Source organism: Hyaena hyaena, unplaced genomic scaffold (genome assembly GCF_003009895.1).
Source record: "Hyaena hyaena isolate Hyena2069 unplaced genomic scaffold, ASM300989v1 scaffold_641, whole genome shotgun sequence".
Taxonomy (NCBI): Eukaryota; Metazoa; Chordata; class Mammalia; order Carnivora; family Hyaenidae; genus Hyaena; species Hyaena hyaena.
In genome coordinates, this window is record NW_024081276.1 from 457,861 (window position 1) to 477,838 (window position 19,978).

Here is a 19,978-nt window from a genome sequence, read left to right on the forward strand (position 1 = left end):
AAAATATTTTGCCACCTTCAAATATCTTTGCCAAAACTCCTCAGATATCACTGGTCCATAGTATACTGGTGAAGTGTACTTTTACTCTTCAAGGCGGAATCTCTCTCCCTCACACACACAGACACACTCACACATGCCCTTCTCAGCCACAAACACACACAGCTGCACACACATACACACCCACACACATGTCCAAACACTCTAGAAAAGTTCTGATCCTTCCCAGTGCAGGAATTGTTCTCTTTTGTCAATGCTGAACCTAAAAGGATAAAAACCAGGACCTTCCAGACAATCAAGAACTTATTTTGTTTCCAGGAAGTCCCTGTCCCCTGAAAATCATTGATTTGCCAGTCATGGGTCATTAATTTTAAACAAGATCAGACATTCTTCCTTTCAGGTAATTGGTTAGCTCAGCTCTAAGAGGAACTTGGGTTACAGTACATGAGTCACTTGAGGAGTATTTGTTGACTGACCAAATTAATGATCATAAAATAAAAATATAGGAAACCATCAAGCCACCATGTGCTTGTTATGACAAAACGCTTTGGAGTACATTTTTTTAGAACTAACTCTGTTGTGTAAATATTTATATTTCCCATGTCAGCCCAGTCTCCATTTACTTTTATCCTGTAGATCACTGAGTCATTTATGAAACTCAATACTTAGAATTATATATATATATAAAAACAACACTGGAGCTTTGTCCATGAAAATCCAAGACTTGTCCTCCAGGCACCCCTGCCTCTCATCCACCCATCCATCCATTTGTTAGCAACATTTCATGGAGTACTTCCCCCATAACAAACATCATGCTGATGGTGGACAATGGTAGGAAAATGAAAGTGATGGGTTCCTGACTTTAAGGAGAACACAGTCAGATGGGAGAGTAGAGAGATACAAGGAAATGTGGCAAAGACTTTCTGGAGGAGGTGGCATTTGAGCTGCAATGAAGAAGAAGCAGGGGCACATCAGGGCTTCAGGGTCTTCTGCCAATTGACTGTAGGTTGGCAACCATTCTGCTCAGCTCTTCTCCATGTATCTGCTCCTTCTGTGCCCCAGATCACAGGAAATTCCCTATCTGGACTGTGGATGGAAAAACAAAGAGGACTGAGCGAAAAAATGCAGAAGGCATCTAAAATGGCTACTCAGACGTGCAGAGCATCAAGTCCACTAACATCTCATTGATCAAAGCATGTCACATGGATAAGTACATGTCAGAAAGCCATGGATGTATACTCCTGTCATGGGGAAAGTCATGTGACAGTCAATGGGACATGCAATCCCATTTCAGGAAGAGAGTGGAAACTTGAGAATAAAAATCTGCCAGAGTAATTTTATTAAAGCGCAGACAACTTACCAGGGATAGTTTCTCTGAATGAAAGGAGATGAAAACGAAGCCCAGCCAGGGCCAATCCTCCTGCTAAATCCAGTTGATGTAGCTGTAAACCTTGGAGTCCTTTGGCGCTTTATTTTCTCTCTTCCCCAAGGCAAAACATTTACTAAATCAAATTAATTCCATTTATAACACTAGCAATAGTACTTAGCAAAGAACCTGGTTTATAGTTGATAATATTCATTACATATTTGATGAATGAATGAACATATGATTGAATAAATGAATGATTGGAATGCCAGCCTTTCTTGGCAAAGTCCATTTTAGGTTGCATGCCTATCTAAGAATGCCTAAGCACCGAGGCTTATCAGTTACTGTTATACCCGATAATAACTGTTGATTCATCTTCCTCACACTATACTGTATTCACTGTGAGGTCAAGGATGTGCCATCTCTGTCTCCCAAGGGTTTCAGTATCTGATATATAATAAGAGCTCAGTTCTATGCTTTGGTTCCTAGCTGTCATTATCAGCATGATGTCATGACCCCTTTGCATATGACAACAAAGGCTTTGTTTATGACATGAATACTTTGTATGTGATAGGCAGCTCTCACAGGCTAGCTGGTTCACACAATGAGTTAACTGACAACACTAGAGTTTACCAGCTCAGCCTGTCTCCAAAATCATGTGTGTTATGCTATACCATTCTGACCCCTTCAAATCAGCTACAAGAGAAGATATCTTTAGTATAGGCAACAAAAAATACGCAAGGAAACTGTACAAGTTAACGAGAAAAGCACAACAGCTCAACAGAAATATGGACAATTTAAAGAGGTTTGTAAAAAACAGAAAATTCATGGTTTATAGAATTCAAGGAGATATTCAATCCCGTTAGTTCAAAATATGCTGTTATTTTGCACTCATTTGATTAGCAGAAGTTAAAAAGTCTGACAATACCACTTGTTGGAAAGTTAAAAAAAACAAAACAAAACAGGATTGGCTATATACTGCTGATGGATGTATAAATTGTTTCAATCACTTAAAAATAGTTGGAAATTATGTTAAATTTGTACATTTAAATACCATGCAAAATAGCAGTTTTAGTTCTCCATGCAGAATCAAGGGAACATTTTAAACATGTCTGATATTATTCACAATAGCATCTTTGAAATTTGCAAAAACTGAAAAAAACCCAGTATCCATAGACAGGGTAACAAATGAATAAATTGTTGTAAATTTGTTAATGGTATTATATCCCTAAAAATAAGTGAAGTACAGCAGTGAAAACAATATAGGTGAGCCTTAACAATATGTCTAAATGAGAAACACACTTGTAAAATATTATGTACAACATAAATAAATTTTTATTAGAAAGTTGAAAATAATTCATTTTAAAATAAGTAATTTCTTGAATATATAAAAAATAAAATGGGAAAATAAAGAAGTGATACATAAGGACTTTGGGATGGTGGTTACTCTGCATGAAGTAAAATAAGAAAGGGAAGATTCCTTACAGTTATTATGAAGGTCTTGCATTGATTTGTGGATTCGTAGAGGCTTATAACATTATTTCAAGGTAACTATTTTTATAAAATTTTAGAAGAGGGGCACCTGGGTGGCTTAGTTGGTTAAGTGTCTGCCCCTTGGTTTTGGCTCAGGTCATGATCTCCCAGTTTTGTGAGTTCAAGCCCCACGTCAGGCACTGCACTGACAGTATGGAGGCTGCTTGGGATTCTCTCTCTCCGTCTCTCTCCACCCCTTCCTTATTCACACTGTCTCTGTTTCTCTCAAAATAAACAAATAAACAAACTTAAACATTTTTTCTTTAGATTTAGAGTAATCCATGGACCAATGATAAAGTCCATGGCCCTTTTTTTACAAAGATTATAATTTATAAAGATTAATTTATAAAGATTATAAATAATTCAATTGCACTTGAAACCCATTTAAAAAATAAAAGGAAACTAAAGACATAAGTGTAATCCAAGAACCTAAGCTCAGAGTTTAAATGGAATATTGATCCTGAGAAAAAAATCCTCCAATCTGTTATATAGTCCTCTTCATTTAGTTCAAGTGCAGTTGTCACAGGAAGATCATCAAAAGAAACAGAAGAGGGCCCCCAGGATTGGGGCACACCTGCTATGGGTCAGAGACTAGTGAGATAAACAAGAATCATGATGACACAGAGGACACTGAGCACAACCAGGAGCCGCTTAACAACCAGAAGGCTGGCGGTCACAGGACACCCTTGGGAAAGGAGAGGTCAGATGAGTCTAGTGCTGGGTAAACAATCAGGATCTGAAGATTCACAGAAAATAAAGATGCTAGAGCTCATTTAATAAGAGAAAATGTGCAGTGGCCTGGAATAAAGACAAAACTAGAAATTACAAGACTGTCTTTAGCTCTTTTCCTGGCTACTATTAGGCTTTCATGCAAGTCATCTTCTCTGGCTAAATTCCAGTTTCTTCCTAGGATGTCTTCCTCCTTTACAGAAGCTTTTGTGAGGCTGACATACATGTAAGGATATGCATATTTGGAAATTATAAAATGCTTAATAAAGGTGAGAAGTTATTATTATTTTGATTATTTTGCTCATTAAGGATACTGAAGATGCAGTAACCATGAAAAATGCCAGGGAGTCTGTGACATGTATAAGTGCCCATCATTGTCTGCCTCCCTCTGCCGGATTATAAATTCTTGAAGGACAGAGATATTAACACATTCTCTGATATACCTTCTGCATCTATCTCATTAGCTGGTCCCTGCATTCTGTGAAGTATTGAATCAATGAATGGAATAATTGCAAACAACTCTAGAGCTGGCCTCTTTATAACCCAACTGCACAATGACAATGATTTCATAGCTAGATCTTTTTCAGCCTACCCTCCACATAGGTGACACCCCAGCCTTTCCGAGAGAAAAATCTCATTACAGGATTCTGCTTAAAATTCCCTTGAGCTCTCTACAGTCTAAAGGAGAAAAAAAAAGCTCAAATTCCTTAGCATGATATTCAACACTAATAACATAGTCTGTCTTCTCTCCACTTTTCCTCCCCTTACCTTCACTTGTCTGCCAAAGAGGCTTACTGATCTGCTGAGTTCTAGAATATGGGCCAGGCTCTTTCCAAGCCTTGCAGTATTTTGTGTTCTTCCTCACACCTAGAATTCTCTTGCCATTCTTTAGTCTATCCCCACCAAGCAAACTACCGTTTCCATGAACAGTAGGAACTCACACATCTGTTCTTCTTGTCAGGCCGAGGCAGAGTCCCACACACCTCATGGCATGATTTGTTTACATGTGAAGATTGTCATGGCCAAGAATATATTCATCCCTTTCCTCCATCATCTGCCATAATGCTTAGAAACAGAAGGTATGCTCAAGATACATTTAGTGTGAGAACAGAAGAAAGGATCTTGCTTCTCCAGTTGAAGCACAGCAGATATTCATGGTAGAGGCCTGGGAAGTATTTCTCATGGACCTCTACACAATTATCCCTATGGGGGGAAAAAATAAGTACTAATATTTTGAACTTCACAAATTTGCCCAGCCCTCAAGAGCTTATTTCCTCTGCAATTTTGACTCTATAGTATTGAGTTCGATTTTATCAAATAGTAATTTTTCAATGTGTGACACATGGAGGTGGGTGATTGATGTAGAATTTGAAAAATCACTCTAATCTGTCAGAAGGACCTATGGATTAATGAGAATTATTATTTATAGTGGTAAATGTGGCTTTGCAGTAACCCAGCCAAATCAAAGCATTATTTAAAAGGACGTTACCTCATACCTGCCTCCTTCCCTAACTAATATTATTGCTGGTAAGGCCAGTGTAGTCAAATAACTAACTTGTGTTGAATTTCAGGCATTCAATCTTCTTCCTTTGATTGATACTTCAGATAGGTTATTTTTCTATGCTCATTTATAAAAATGTGACCCTGAATATTATAAAGTCTTTATATTCCTAGAAATAGAAATTCCCAAGGAATAGAAATATATCTTTTCCTAATCTTATTTTTTTAGTTGCTTTTTAAGTCTATAAGTCACTATTATGGACTGGATTGTGACAAGTGTCCCAAATTCATATGTTAAAGCTTTTATCTCCAATATGCCACATTTGAAGATAAGCCCTTTAAGAAAGTCATTAAGGTTAAATGAGATCATAAGAATGGGGTCCGAATCCAATAGCATTGGTGGCCTTTGAGAAGAGGAAGAGACCCCAGAGCTCTCTCTATATATATGTTCACAGAGCAAAGGCTGTGTGAGGACACATGGAGAAGACAGTTTTCTACAAACAGGAAGAGAAGTCTCACCATAAGTCAACTCAGAAGATGCCTTGATCTTGGACTTCTAGCCTCCAGAAATGTTAGGGAAAAAAAACTGTTCTGTTGGTTAAGCCACATAGTCTGTGGTATTCTCTTACGGCAGCCTGAGCTAACTAATACAGGGACATGCAATGACATACAAAAGCTTAAAGGAACACTGCACTATTTCTTAACATGTGCATATGCATGTAACCCCTCCCTAATCAGGACAGAACACATATGAAACAACCCAGAAAATTCTCAGCTACCGCTTCTTAAGAAAATCTAACCTGAACCCCCACTCTGAGGCAACCACTGGTCTGATTTCCATCAGCATAGATTAAGTTGTGCCTATAATAGAATGGGATCTTACAACATGGGCTCCTTTTGGTCTGAATTCATTAGCTCAACATGATGTTGTTAAGATTCATCCATGTTATCTCATGTATCAGTAGTTTGTCATATGTATATATATGTCATATATAGATGTATACACACACACACACACATAGTGAAATGCCACTCAGAAATACATATGTATATACATAATTATATCTGAGTGGTATCTTTCTGTAAAAATGTATCCAAAATTATTTATCTATTGTTCTTTTGTTTTCTGTTTTTAAGCTTAATTATTTATTTATTTTGAGATAAATAGCAAGTGGGGGAAGTGCAGAGGGAGGGAGGGAGGGAGGGAGAGAGAGAGAGATAGAGAGAGAGAATCTCAAGCAGGTTCCTCACTGTCAGCACAGAGCCCAATGCAGGGCTTGAACTCATGAACTGTGAGATCATGACCTGAGCCGAAATCAAGAGTCAGGTGTTGGGGCCCCTGAGTGGATAAATCAGTTAAGCATCCGACTAAGGCTCAGGTCATGATCTCACGGTTTCTTGTGGGTTCGAGCCCCGTTTTGGACTCTGTGCTGTCAGCTTGGAGCTAGGAACCTCCTTTGAATTCTGGGTCTTTCTCTCTACCCCTTCCCTGCTCATTCTCTGTCTCTCTCTCTCAAAAATAAACATTAAACAAAAACATTTTTTAAAGAGTTGGATGCTTAATCGACTGAGCTATCCAGGTGTCCCACCCATTGTTCTTTTAATAGAATATTCTCTGCTGAGAGTTTATATCAACATTTTTGGCATTTATTGAGATGATTATGTAATTCTGTTATTTCTCTTTCTATTTGTCAGTAATGGTGAACCATAGTGATTTATTTTGTAATGTTAAATCGGTCCTGTATGGTTTCCATAAATCTGACTTGATCATGTTGTATTATCATTTTATATACTGTCAGAAATTATTTGTTAATAATTATTCTCTTAGAGGTTTTTGTGTCCATGCATTAGAGAGTTCAGTCTTGAGGTTTTATTTCTCGTAATGTGTGTTCAGTTTTGATGCCCCAGTTAATGATGCCTCATAAAATGGGTTGGGAAGTGCTTCTTTTTCTATTTTCTGAAAGAATTTGTATGTTATTTTAAGGATTTGCTAGTGTTCACTAATGAAGTCATTTATACATGGAGTTTCCTTTGTGGAAATATACTTAAATACAAACTAACTTTCTCTCACAGAGATAGGACTATTCAGATCTTCTATTCTTGAGATAGTTCTGGCAAGATGTGTCGTTAACAAATCCTTCTATTTTATTTAAATAGTCATGTTTACTGGCATAAGGGGTTTTATTATCATCCTTTAAGTCTATTTTATTATTGTTTGGATTCTCAGTGATGCCCATTCCTTCATTCCTGAAACTGGTAATTTGTGTTTCATCCCTTGACTTTCTTGGTCAGTCCAGCTAATAGGCTATTAATCTTACTGCTCCTTTCAAATAATCAGGTTTTGTTTATGTTCAGCTTATTATTTGTTCCTTTTTTATGTATTTCTACTCTTATCTGTATGATTTCCTACCTTGTAGTTAATTTGCATTTGATTTCCTTTTACTTTTCTAGCTTCTTGGTGGTTAAGCTTAGATCATTAATTTAAGACCTATGTTCTTTTATCATACAATTATTTGAAGCTCCAGATTTTCCTTTAACCAATGCTTAGCTGCATCCCACATTGTGTCTTGATGTTATAAACATTCATTGTATAATATACATTATTTTGTATTTATTATTTTAGAATTATAGTTATCATGTATTATTTTGTTTTTTAGTACTACTTAAAACTAAGTAGAACTAAACATTAGAAGGTATTCTTTGATCTCATAGGTTTTTTAAAGTCTTTTCATCTGCTTACCAAGTGTGTGCTGAGTTGATTTATGGTTCATCATATAAACTAATTTGGTGAGTTTTTATAACAGTTGAAAACACTGTACATTGTACACTTTCGATTATTCTACAAATATCAATTAGATCAAGCTAGTTAATAATATTTCTCAGTTCTTCTATAACTTTACTGATATTTTGTCTACTCTCAATTTCTGAGAGAGATGTTAAAAACTCAAACTGCAATTGTTGATTTTTTTAATTTATAACTTTAGTTTTGACAATTTTTAATCCAGAATTTTAAAGCTCTGCTATTCAATACATTTTAGGTTTCTTATATCTCTCTGAAAAACTGACACTTTTATTTTCATAAAATTTCCCCCTTTATCTCTGGTAACATTCCTTGTTTTACAGCCTCCATTGTCTGATATTATTATACCACTCAGTTTTTTGATGATTAATTTTACAAAGTATATCTTCTCCCATCATTTTACTTTTCACCTATTTGTATCTTTCTAGTTAAAGTACGTTTCACATAACAGCCCAATGTTAGGATTTGTTTCTTTATCTAGTCTGCTAATTTGCTGCCTTTTGCTGGAATGTTTAATCCATTTTCATAAAATGTAAATATTAATACCATTGGATTTAAGTCTTTCATATTGCTATTTGTTTCATCTGTTTTTGTGTCTTTGTTGTATTTTTGCTTCACTTACAAATCACACAGCCTGTTGGTTCCCCGAAAACATTTTCATATATTTTATCCAGTTTTTTTGGTCATTGTTGTTGCTTTTACAGACAAAGAGTTCAATATCCGTTATTCACTATAACCCAAATGGAAGTGCTTTCTTATTTGTTTTGAAATTTAATAGCAAATCATCAACATTTCCAATGACAAAATACCCCATAATCCCAGGAAGAGATGTGCTTTACATTCTGAATTATCAGCTGTGGGAGAGCATGTGGAAAAGAAACTTGGATTATGGACCTGCTCTGAAGGAAAGGGGCCCTGAGGGAACTGGGGTCAGAGGTCAGAACTAGCAATGCCTCTGGAATCCTGATGCCAGGCAAACTTTCAACCTAAAATCAACCGTCACATGTTTTAGAGCTATCTGACTTAGATACCCAGTGCTGGGAACCAGAAATTTAATTGATATTGAAAAAAAAAAAAAAACATGTAAAACTGCCTATTCAAGGAATCTTTTATCAGTAGAGGAGGCAGTGAGCCTGGCATGGAAGCCAAAGCTGGCTCAAATGTAAGGTTCTTAAACTACACACTTCCAAGACAGACATCCTGTCAAATGTGTTCGGAGTTATATTCGTTATCCATTGCTTTATAACCAATTATGCAAAAAAAAAAAAAATACCAACTTTTTACGACAAACATGTATTACCCCACTTTGCTTCTGTGGGTCAGAAACCCAGGAATGGTTCAACTGGGTGGTTTCTGGCTCAGGGTCTCTCATAAGATTGCATCAGGCTGTTGGCCAGGGCTGCAGCCATCCACTCATTGACACGCCTCAGTCTCTCTCTGGCTGTTGACCAGAGACTTCAGTTCCTCACCCCCTCAGCTTCTCCCTAGGCTACTAAGTGTTTTCATGGCATGGCAACTGGCTTCCCACACAGTGAGTGATACAGAGAGATAGAAGGCAATCCCATGCTGCTTTTGATGACCTGGTCTCATCGCTTTAAGCTCATTCTATTCTACTCACTATGTCCAGCCCATCCTCAGCCGAACAGGACATTCCTACCAAGAAGCCAGGGGCCATGTGGGTCATCTTCGAGGCTGATATCCACAGGAGCTGTGGTGTTAATGTTTAGGGTATCCTGTCTGCTTCTTTGTCGGGGGTATGGGTGTCGTAAAAACTAGGACTACAAGAAGGCCCAATGCTGATGGAGGAAAGAGCTGTAGTTCTGTGTAGGTTTAGTTATTTACCTATTTTATGTCAATACTTCTTCTCATCATCTGCATACCGGCCATTCCAACTTTTAAGAGAGATTTCTTTCATAATTTCATGTAAAGCACATATTTTGTTTTTACTAAGAGGGAATATACTCACCACTTTAAAAAAAAAATGGAAAGGAGGTAAAAGCCCACTGAAACCACTCCACCCAGAGATAACCACTATTAATATTTTGATGAGCATTTCAGACATTTCTATATTCACATAAACACCTAAACTATATATTACATAATTTTACAATAATATTGCACCTGCTTCTCAGCAACTGTGTTGTTCAGTTGATAATATGCTATGAGCAATTTTCCATGTCAATAAATACAGCTCCGTACCATCATTTTTAGTGACTGCAACGCGTCCCATTGTACGGATGCTCTATAATTTACTCCACTAGTCATTCATTATTAGAAAGGTTGTTTCATATTTGTGTTTTTAGAAGAACTGAATGTGCAGCTGTGGGGAAGCCCAGCTTCACACAAACCTAAAATACAGGGTCTTCATTATCCTGTTTTTATTTCCTTCTCCATGTCACTTCAGATTTTAGTGGAAATATCTGTGTTTCCCGGTTGTTGGAAAGATGTAATTAAAAAAAATATTCGAAGAGGCCATGGTTTACACCGAAATATGTGATTCAGGAGGGGCTTTCCTATTTCCTGGGTAAAGCTTACTTTATTAAGTTTTTGAGAAGACTCACAGCCCACACTCTTTCCATTCATTCCTAATGTGACGCAGTGAAGACAGAAAGAAACATTCATCAGTCATTAGTGAGAGACTATCCCTAAAGGGACAGTTTCAGTGTAAAAACACACTAAGCAAAAATCAAGCACCTAAGTCATCACTATACTTCCTTTCCACCAGGCTCATGTCATTCTCCCCATAGGCTCATGTCATTCTCCCCATAAAGGTAAAGGAACATTACCTTTAGATCATGGAATAAGGGTGACTATGTAATTTATAACACAAATGGAGCTCTTTAGGAAGTGAAATAAGACACTATTCACAATTACCTAGGACAACAGACATAAACCAAAACAGTCCCAGGCCAACTGAGGCATACAGTCAACACAACTATGTTAAGGAAACGAAGGTACAGATTTTTGAAATGACTTATCACTCTCCAGAATTAGTAAATTAGCTGGGAATCAAATCAGACTTCTCCTTTGTCAGATCCTCTACTTTTGTGTGAATTTCTAGGGTTCCAAATATCTCTGTAAGTTTGTTTTTGGTTGGAGAAATCTCATTGATACAATTTTTTATTCATTGGACTTACTTGAAGAATATATTTCCATAGTGTTAAAGTACTTATTCTTACTCAGATTCAACAATCACCTACTTGTTTATGTCCTGGGTATCTTCACGTGTGCATGTTCTTTTTTTATATATAGATATATATAGTTTATTGTCAAGTTGGTTTACATATAACACCCAGTGCTCATCCCAACAAGTGCCCCTCTCCGTGCCCATCACCCCCTTCCCCTCTCCCCCACCCCACCCCACCCCTCAGCCCTCAGTTTGTTCTCAGCATTCAAGAGTCTCTCATGGTTTGCCTCCCTCCCTCTCCCCAACTGTTTTTCCTCTTCTTCTCCTGCTTCATTCTCTGTTAACTTCCTCCTAATCTGCCTATATGTGCAAACATATGGTATTTGTCCTTCCCTGCCTGACTTATTTCGCTCAGCATAATACCCTCAAGTTCCATCTATGTTGCTACACGTGGCCAGATTTCATTCTTTCTCATTGCCATGTAGTATTCCATCGTACAGATAAACCACATCTTCTTGATCCATTCATCTGTTGATGGACACTTAGGCTCTTTCCATGTTTTGGCTATTGTTGAGAGTGCTGCTATGAACATTGGGGTACATGTGCCCCTATGCATCAGCACTCCTGTATCCTTTGGGTAAATTCCTAGCAGTGCTACTGCTGGCTTATAGGGGACTTCTACTGTTAATTTTTTGAGGAACCTCCACACTGTTTTCCAGAGGGGCTGCACCAGTTTACATTCCCACCAACAGTGTAGGAGAGTGCCCGTTTCTCCACATCCTCGCCAGCATCTAGAGTCTCCTGATTTGTTCATTTTAGCCACTCTGACCAGAGTGAGCTGGTATCTCAGTATGGTTTTGATTTGTATGATCTTATTCATGTTCTTGCAATTTAGAAAACAGTAGAGGGGTAGTTCATAGGACCACCACTAGAGAGAGTGCTGGCCAAGATTTTGGGTCTGTAGCCTGCAAGTTTAAGTGGTTTGTGAAGAAGGCAGAAGAGGAGGAGAATGGGATGCCTTTTTATGCAACCATAAAATCATAACCCCCCACTTCTGCCTCTAATTTTTACTAATTGTTTGTTGTGTTTTTAGTTTTTGATTTAATTTTAACATTTGTGAGAAACTTTTGCATCTACATCTGTGGTTTTTCCCCCCAGTATCTCCCACTTTCTGTTCCTTGTTTCCCATAACTTCCATGTTTACCTCTCTCCTTTAACTCATCATGTTATGTTATAATTACTTATTAACATCTTTGGGTGTCCATCCTTATCAATTACGATCTTCTGAAGGACAAGAACTACCTTATTAATTTAACTCTTTCCAACACAAATTTGGTACTTGGTTAATGTTACATGAATTAGTGAAAAGATGAATGGAAAAATGAGCAAAATGAAAATATATGATATGATCCAAGGGGAAATCTAAATTTTAGGGTCCAGTCTTGAGGCAAGATACTTCAGACTGGGATATTAAATTTGGATATTACCATTTCAAAAAAGGAAGGTGAAGCAGGAGAAAATATAGCAAATAGCTGACTTCTTAAGCTTATCTCCATCATTCCATAAAAAACAAAAAACAAAAAAACAAACAAAAAAAAACGAGGGACTATCCATGCTCCTTAAAAAGAAAAATCATCCATGTAAGCCAAAAAATTACAAGACACTGTCAAGATCTTGGAGAACTTTGATTCAACCACTCAAGACAGTTAACACTTCCTATTGCCTATTATCTACTACTATCCATGTGCCTGTAATCAGATCAGTGTTTAATTAAAATGTTGAATATCATAGGAAAAACAAGATCCTCAGAGGCATAAGTAGAGACCTTTGTAGAGCTTGACATTGATTCATTAATTATTTAGTTAGGCTTTCTGCAATCACCTTTGAACTAAATTATTGTACTGTCATATAACCGATGTTTCTATATTTTGGGCACAACGGGACCATGAGATTTTTGCCAAATCCAGGTAAAAGAAATATGCATTTATTTCTGAATCTAACAATCCTGTCAAAAATGGTAAGGTTACTGTGCCTGGACTCATTTTCCATGAACCAGTGCCGTTTTCGGTTTTTGTTTTTTCATTGATTCTTGACTTTTACCTAGCAATTTATTCATTTAATCACTCAACTTTTTTTTTTTTTTTCTGATGAATTCTCTGTGATAAACATTATGTTAAATTCTGGTGTCAAATAACTAGCTTTTATATATCTTGTATCTAATCTTAGTCTTCTTTTTTATAAATTAAACAATATTTGCCTGACTCTGGTCTTCAGGGATTTATTTGTTCCCACAGAATTCCAAGCTAATCACTGACAATATATCTTTGGTATGAACCTTAAGACTTTTTATTTTATTTTATTTTTTTGGTTAGTGTCAGGTTTGTGATTTTTTTTTTTCCTGGCACAGTCTAAACAACTGAACTCAAGATCATCTAAAGCAGGTCTCTGATGAGTTTATGTTCCTTGGGACCTTGTTTTTCCCATGCTTTCTCCATGGAGGCCCTTCCACTGGTTCTTTGAGTCCTTTTATGACCTACCTACATTCCTTCTATCACATGCCCTCAGTTCCATGTTCCAAGTTGCTTCTTTTACTCTATAACCCACGTTCAACATTTGGTATTCTTGGAAATGAAAAAAGAGATGAAAATCTTAGCCCTTTGGAATGGTCATATTTCTATCTTCCCCACCGTCAGTGACATTGTGTCTCTCTCTGTGACTTTTTATGAGAAAAGGAACTTTTGTTTGTTACATCTTGTGGACACAGCATTTCTAACAAGCCACAGATGCTGTTTTTGTATCTCAACTCTTATATCTTACTCCCAGCTATGGTTGTCTTAGCTACCTGCAGCACCTTGTTATTTCAGATCTATTGTGGCTTACATTGATGGTCCTGCTGGGGTAGAAGATTATAGCATCACAAAAATGTTTAAAAATGAGAATATCTATATGGATCTTCAAAATCATTGGATCATTCAATCTAGTGTAAGTCCAAATAATGGCCAGAAATCATATATATTTCTAGAATGCCAAATCCCATGATTTGAAGTTCTTTCTGTATGATTTTTTGCCAATATTCCTTAGTAAAATGATCTCTTTTGCTCTCAGATCCTGCTTTTGGTTATATGACAATAGCTCTTTAAAAAAAAAAAAATTTGCACAATTAATACACAAACATGTTTGGAGTCAAATGCTCTGCAGTGAATATTGATTGAGTGCTTCCATTGTAAAAATCTGTGTCTTTCCCCAGAAAACTTGCTATGAAAAAAATAGAAATAAAAACAACAACAATTAAGATATAAAATAGAGCCAAGAATGAGGACATAGCTCAGAGCCCTGAGGTTATTTTAACTTATGTTATTTTCTCCATTCCTTTCGTTTTTCTATTCATATTTCCTCCTAGAAACCTTGGCTCCCCAGGAGAGAAAGTCTTCATTGTTGCAAGTTCCCTGAAAGATTTGCAGAAAAATTGGGATCTTTTGTTTCTGCCCTTCATTCATCTTCTTTTCCTTTGCCAAAGCAAACACATTTGCATTCTGAAATCAAAGGCATCAGCCAGCTGTGCTTGCCATGGAATAACCCCTGTGCAACCTGTGTTTGAACCCTTTGGAAGTTTTGATGCTGACACTGAAAAAAATCCAAGGGATGTTCATTTATCCCACTTGGAATTGCTTGATAAATTGTGTTGCTGGACTTAACACTTGCCAGTTAGTCTCTTGTGGTTTATTGGCCCTGTGTCCATTGCATCCATCGCTGAATTTGTCAAGTGGTGCCCATCCTGCAAGGCTTTCAGATACAAATCTTCTCTTAACTTGCTTCATGCTCATTTGGAGCCTTTACGTGAAACACTGCCTTCCTGGTCTCACAACGCTCCTGTGATACAGTCGGGGAAGGTGTTTGTATTTTTCAGATACTGAAACTGATATTTCATTGGAATCAGCGATTAATTCAGGTTACAAGGCACCTGGCAAAACCAGGACTTGAACTCAGGTCTCATGACAGAATATTCAATGAACTTCCCACATTATTCCCTTAGCATCCAATGTAGTATTAAATTAAGGGATATCGTTCATGGTAATCTCTTACCCGAAAATGTCTCTTCTGGCTCCGCTTCCCCTCAAGCTACCACTTCATTTCCATCCTTCTGTTTGTGATAATATTTTCAAACTGTGTGACAGGAGAAAATACTGGGGAAATATACTAGTGCAAACAATGAGATTTTGAATCTCCTAGAATCCAACTCTAACCATTCCTAAATAAACAAAGAGAGAAACTGGGATACTACAGTGAAAAACAACAGACAGTTTCTACAATAAAACCAGCTGATTAGATATGTCCAAAAACCTCAAAAATAAAAGCAGGTAGGAAAGACCTACCAACATCTCTGAGTCCTCTGTGATGCCAGCATCTGTCTTCAGCCTATCTCCTGGGAAGCTCTGAGGTTCAAATGGACCATCAGCTTTGTCCCAAGATTGGGCTGCCTGGATGTTATTTTTTTTTAATTTGTTTATTTATTTATTTAGAACATGTGGGGAGGGACAGAGAGAGAGAGAGAAAGAGAAAATCCCAAGTAGGATCTACCTTGTCAGTGCAGAGCTCATTGGGGGCCTCGAACTCAGGAACCATGAGATCATGACCTGAGCCAAAATCAAGAATCTCAAGTTTAACCAACTGAGTCACCCAGGTACCCCTTCCTGGACATTATCATACTTTCACATTGATCAGTCATTGACCCGTGAATCTTACAAGGTAGTATGATCTTTGGAGAAACAGATTTTTCCCCATATGGCAATACTCACAGAGGGCTGACAATTAAGGAAGGGTCCTCTCTGGCAATACTCTTAACATATGCAAGAATCAATCTTCCATTCCTGAAAGGGGATGTGGTCAGTACCTCACTGAGTCCACCAAAGGTATTCACTGGAAAGTGTGAGAGTAGCGACCCAAACTGGGAGTGCTTCTATAAACTCCAGCTTACCAGTGAAAGTGCAGGAACCTCAGTGAAGGTCTGTAATCTCTGAGTCTTGCAAACTCCATCAGTGGAGGGGCCAAACCTCTGCTGTAGGATGAAGCCCTACACAGTGAACTACCTGTTTTAAGGGAAGATGAATTGAGCAAAACAGGCAAAAGAGAAACAAAGAAAAGAGAACCTCAAAAAACATTTTTTGAGTGTAGTTATCAAAAAGTTTGAAGCCATATGTTTTCACACATCAAAACAAAAACAGCAGTAACAACAACACAGAATTCTAGAGTGGTGAAGCTTAAAAAAACTGTCTTTCACCACCATCCTTCAAAAAGTACAGGAAGACTCATATTGTGTAAAAACAAGGAACAGAAGAGAGTTATATATGACGTTATTATAAGAAAAAATAGTTTAAGGAGCAGAATAAAGTCAGTGCAGATAATGAAATCCTGCCAAAATCCATCTCTAGGAAGCAGATAAAAATCTGTAAACTAATATTTTTAAAAACCTTAAAGATTTTGAGAAAGTGATAGAAGTTATAAAAGAAACCATGCGTTAAAAGTAGATAAATTTCAGCAGTTATGTGATTCGTGGAAAAGAAGATTTGGAAAAAGAGGTTATGACTCAGAATAATTTTAAAAATTTAAAAATAATTCAAAAATGTTTTTCGGGTGTGGAGTTTGGTGAGTTCCTTATAGATTTTGGATACTAGGCCTTTATCTGATATGTCATTTGCCACTATCTTTCCCCTCTTGAAAACAGTGTGGAGATTCCTGAAAAAATTAACAATAGAACTCTCCTATGACCCAGCAGTGGCACTGTTAGGAATTTACCCAAGGGATACAGGAGTGCTGACGCATAGGGGCACATGTACCCCAATGTTCATAGCAGCACTCTCAACAATGGCCAAAACATGGAAAGAGCCTAAGTGTCCATCAACAGATGAATGGATCAAGAAGATGTGGTTCATCTATACAATGGAATACTACATGGCAGTGAGAAAGAATGAAGTCTGGTCATGTGTAGCAACATAGATGGAACTTGAGGGTATTATGTTGAGTGAAATAAGTCAGGCAGAGAAGAATAGACATCATATGCTTGCACATATAGGAGGATTAGGAGGAACTTAACAGAGGACCATGGGGGAGAAGAAGAGGAAAAATAGTGGGGGAGAGGGAGGGAGGCAAACCATGAGAGACTCTTGAATGCTGAGAACAAACTGAGGGCTGATGGGGAGGGGGAGGGAAAGGGGGGTGATGGGCATGGAGGAGAGCTCTTGTGGGGATGAGCACTGGGTGTTATATGGAAACCAGCTTGACAATAAACCATTTTTAAAAAATAATTCAAAAATGAAGACTTACCTGGAAGAAACACAAAACTAAATTAAATACAGATAATATCTTTAAAAATAGAAGACAGAAATGACCAAAAATGTTAAAACTTCCCTTCCCCAAAACAGTATAGATAAATAAGTCTTGAGGAGAAAACGACAATGTGGAAAATAAACAAAGAAAATCTAACAAACATTTAATAGGGGTTGGTTTGGAAGAAAATTAGGAAAAAACATACATAATAAACTCTGTGACTATAATTTAAGAAAATTTCTTGAAATAAAATAAAAATCAACTTAGAACTATGAAAATATGCATACCATATACATAATGAGTTTAACCCTATGCAGCCTTAATAAAAGATGTATGTAAAGACTATATAAAATTAAGAAAAACCCTTTTGGCATCCAAGTAAAAAGACCTAGTCACTTATACAAGAAAGAATATTAGATATCCATCAAAGTTTTTGACACTAATGCTTTATCCCAGAAGACAATGGAGGAAGATATTTACAATGTTTTATTTTTTCTCTGTCTTTTTCTGAGACCTCTCTTTTAAGGTTTTGTGAGGAATTTCTAAAAACATATGATATGTATCTAAAATGGAAAGTGTCTGAAGTTAACTGCAGTATTTTTACCCTAAATCTTTCTACCTCTTTATAACTCTTATTACAGTGAAAATCATGAGACAGAGTGAGCATAAAATTAAGTTTTTAATGCTATTTATTTAACCCATTTTATGTTGCAACAAGGCAACTAAATTGCATACCAGAGTTGAGATTTGCCCAAAGTCACCCACCTCATTAGTGTCAAGGTTCAAGGAACTAATTTGTCTCATCACTCACCAGCATATTCCTTCCAAAACACCCTTTTGGTAAATATCCTACTTTCACTCTGTAGATGTACTATGTGAAACTTATTGCCAATTCAGAGAAAATTATGAAAAAAAAATTATCAGCATCTCATGGAACTCTATAAACTGAGCTACCTTGTCAGAATTTCTGTACAAATGGTTTTGTGCATGGATGTTATAAAGAAAAAAAAAGAAAAATTTATAACCAAGATATAAGTATTTGACTGGGTGGATTACAAAACTATGTATCTTCTACATAGAATAATAATGCTCACAAAGAATAGAGTTTCATGTTAACAAGAAAGTTCAAAGTTTAATACAATTTTTCAGTTTATTTATTTTGAGAAAAAGAGAGAGAGAGTGAGAGAGCATGTGTAAGGGAGGGGCAGAGAGAGAAGGAGAGAGAGAGAATCCCGAGCAGGTTTAGAGCTATCAGCACAGAGCCTGGCTTAGGGCGCAATTTCACAAGAACAGTGAGATGGTGACCTGAGCCAAAATCAAAAGTGGAATACTTAACTGACTGAACCCCCCAGGGCCCTCAAAAATTCCAAGTTTAAGTTCCTATAGAATTTTCCCCTCAAATTTAATTACCAGAAGTGAAAAGAAACAAATAAAAGTATCAAAAACGATTTTGAGAATGGAAAAGCAGAATTAATACTCACACAGTGAAAGAGAATCGCCAACATGTGTAGACTTTAAAAAAATACCATACGATGTCACTCATATGTGGAACCCAGGAAACAAAACCTATGAATACACAAATAAAAAGCAGAATCAGGCTTATAAATAGAAGAACAAAGGAGTCATTGCCAGAGGGGTGGGGGTGGGCCAAATGGGTAAAAGGGAGAAGAGATCTGAGATCGAGGCTTGCGGTTATGGAATGAATAAGTCATGGGAATAAAAGGCACAGTGTAGGGAATATAGTCAATGATTCTATAGTGACAGACGGGAGCTACACTTGTGGTGAGTACAGACTAACTGAGTCACTTTGTTGTACACGTGAAGATGATATAACCTGTGTCAGCTGTACTCAAATTTAAAAAGTCCACTGAACCTTAAAAAAAAAAAAAAGATGAAATGAAATTAAATATAAAATAAAATAATAAAATAAAATAAAGCTGTGATTCTCATTTGAAAGTGCATTGGATGTCGTGATCATCATCATCATCATCATCGTCATCATCAAGTGTTGTTGTTCTATTAAAGTCTATTTATTTTGAGTGAGAGAGAGAGCGAGCATGCACATGAGCAGGGGAAGGGCAGAGAGAGTGAGAAAGAAAGAATCCCAAGCAGGCTCTGCACTGTCAGCATGGAGCCTGACATAGGGCTGAACTCATGAAACCTGAGGTCATGATCTCAGTCGAAACTGAGTCAGATGCTTAACCATTTGAGCCATCCAGGTGCCCCATCAAAATGCCTTGGATATCGGTGAAGAGGAAACAGTTGGCTTAGAAGCTTCAATGCAATGAATACAAAATACTCCTAGACTAATGGATTAAAACAAAACTTGGGATACATATGGGAGGGTCAAAATATTCCCTCTCCAATACAATGTCCATGCATTTGCTTTCCTTTTTCCTTCCCCAGAAAAAAAGTTGAAACATTTAGAGATTAATTAATATGCCATTTAAGGACCTCTCCAATTTAGCATCAACATATTTTTTTTTCTCTCAATAAATTGGCTCTTCTATAAAGCTCCCAACGTCAGCCAAATTGGTTTATTTATCACCTCCAAACACATGTTTATGTATTCACTTTATTATTCTTTATGTTGTTGATACTT

At 37.0% G+C, this 19,978-nt stretch overlaps 1 long non-coding RNA gene across 1 annotated transcript; it reads left to right on the forward strand.

Annotated features, from left to right (window-relative positions):
- The first annotated feature begins 1,986 nt into the window (after positions 1–1,986).
- Positions 1,987–14,747, forward strand: LOC120219745. Its single transcript, XR_005525379.1, has 2 exons — positions 1,987–2,168; positions 14,453–14,747. It is a non-coding gene; the product is annotated as an uncharacterized LOC120219745 (long non-coding RNA).
- The last annotated feature ends 5,231 nt before the right edge of the window (positions 14,748–19,978 follow it).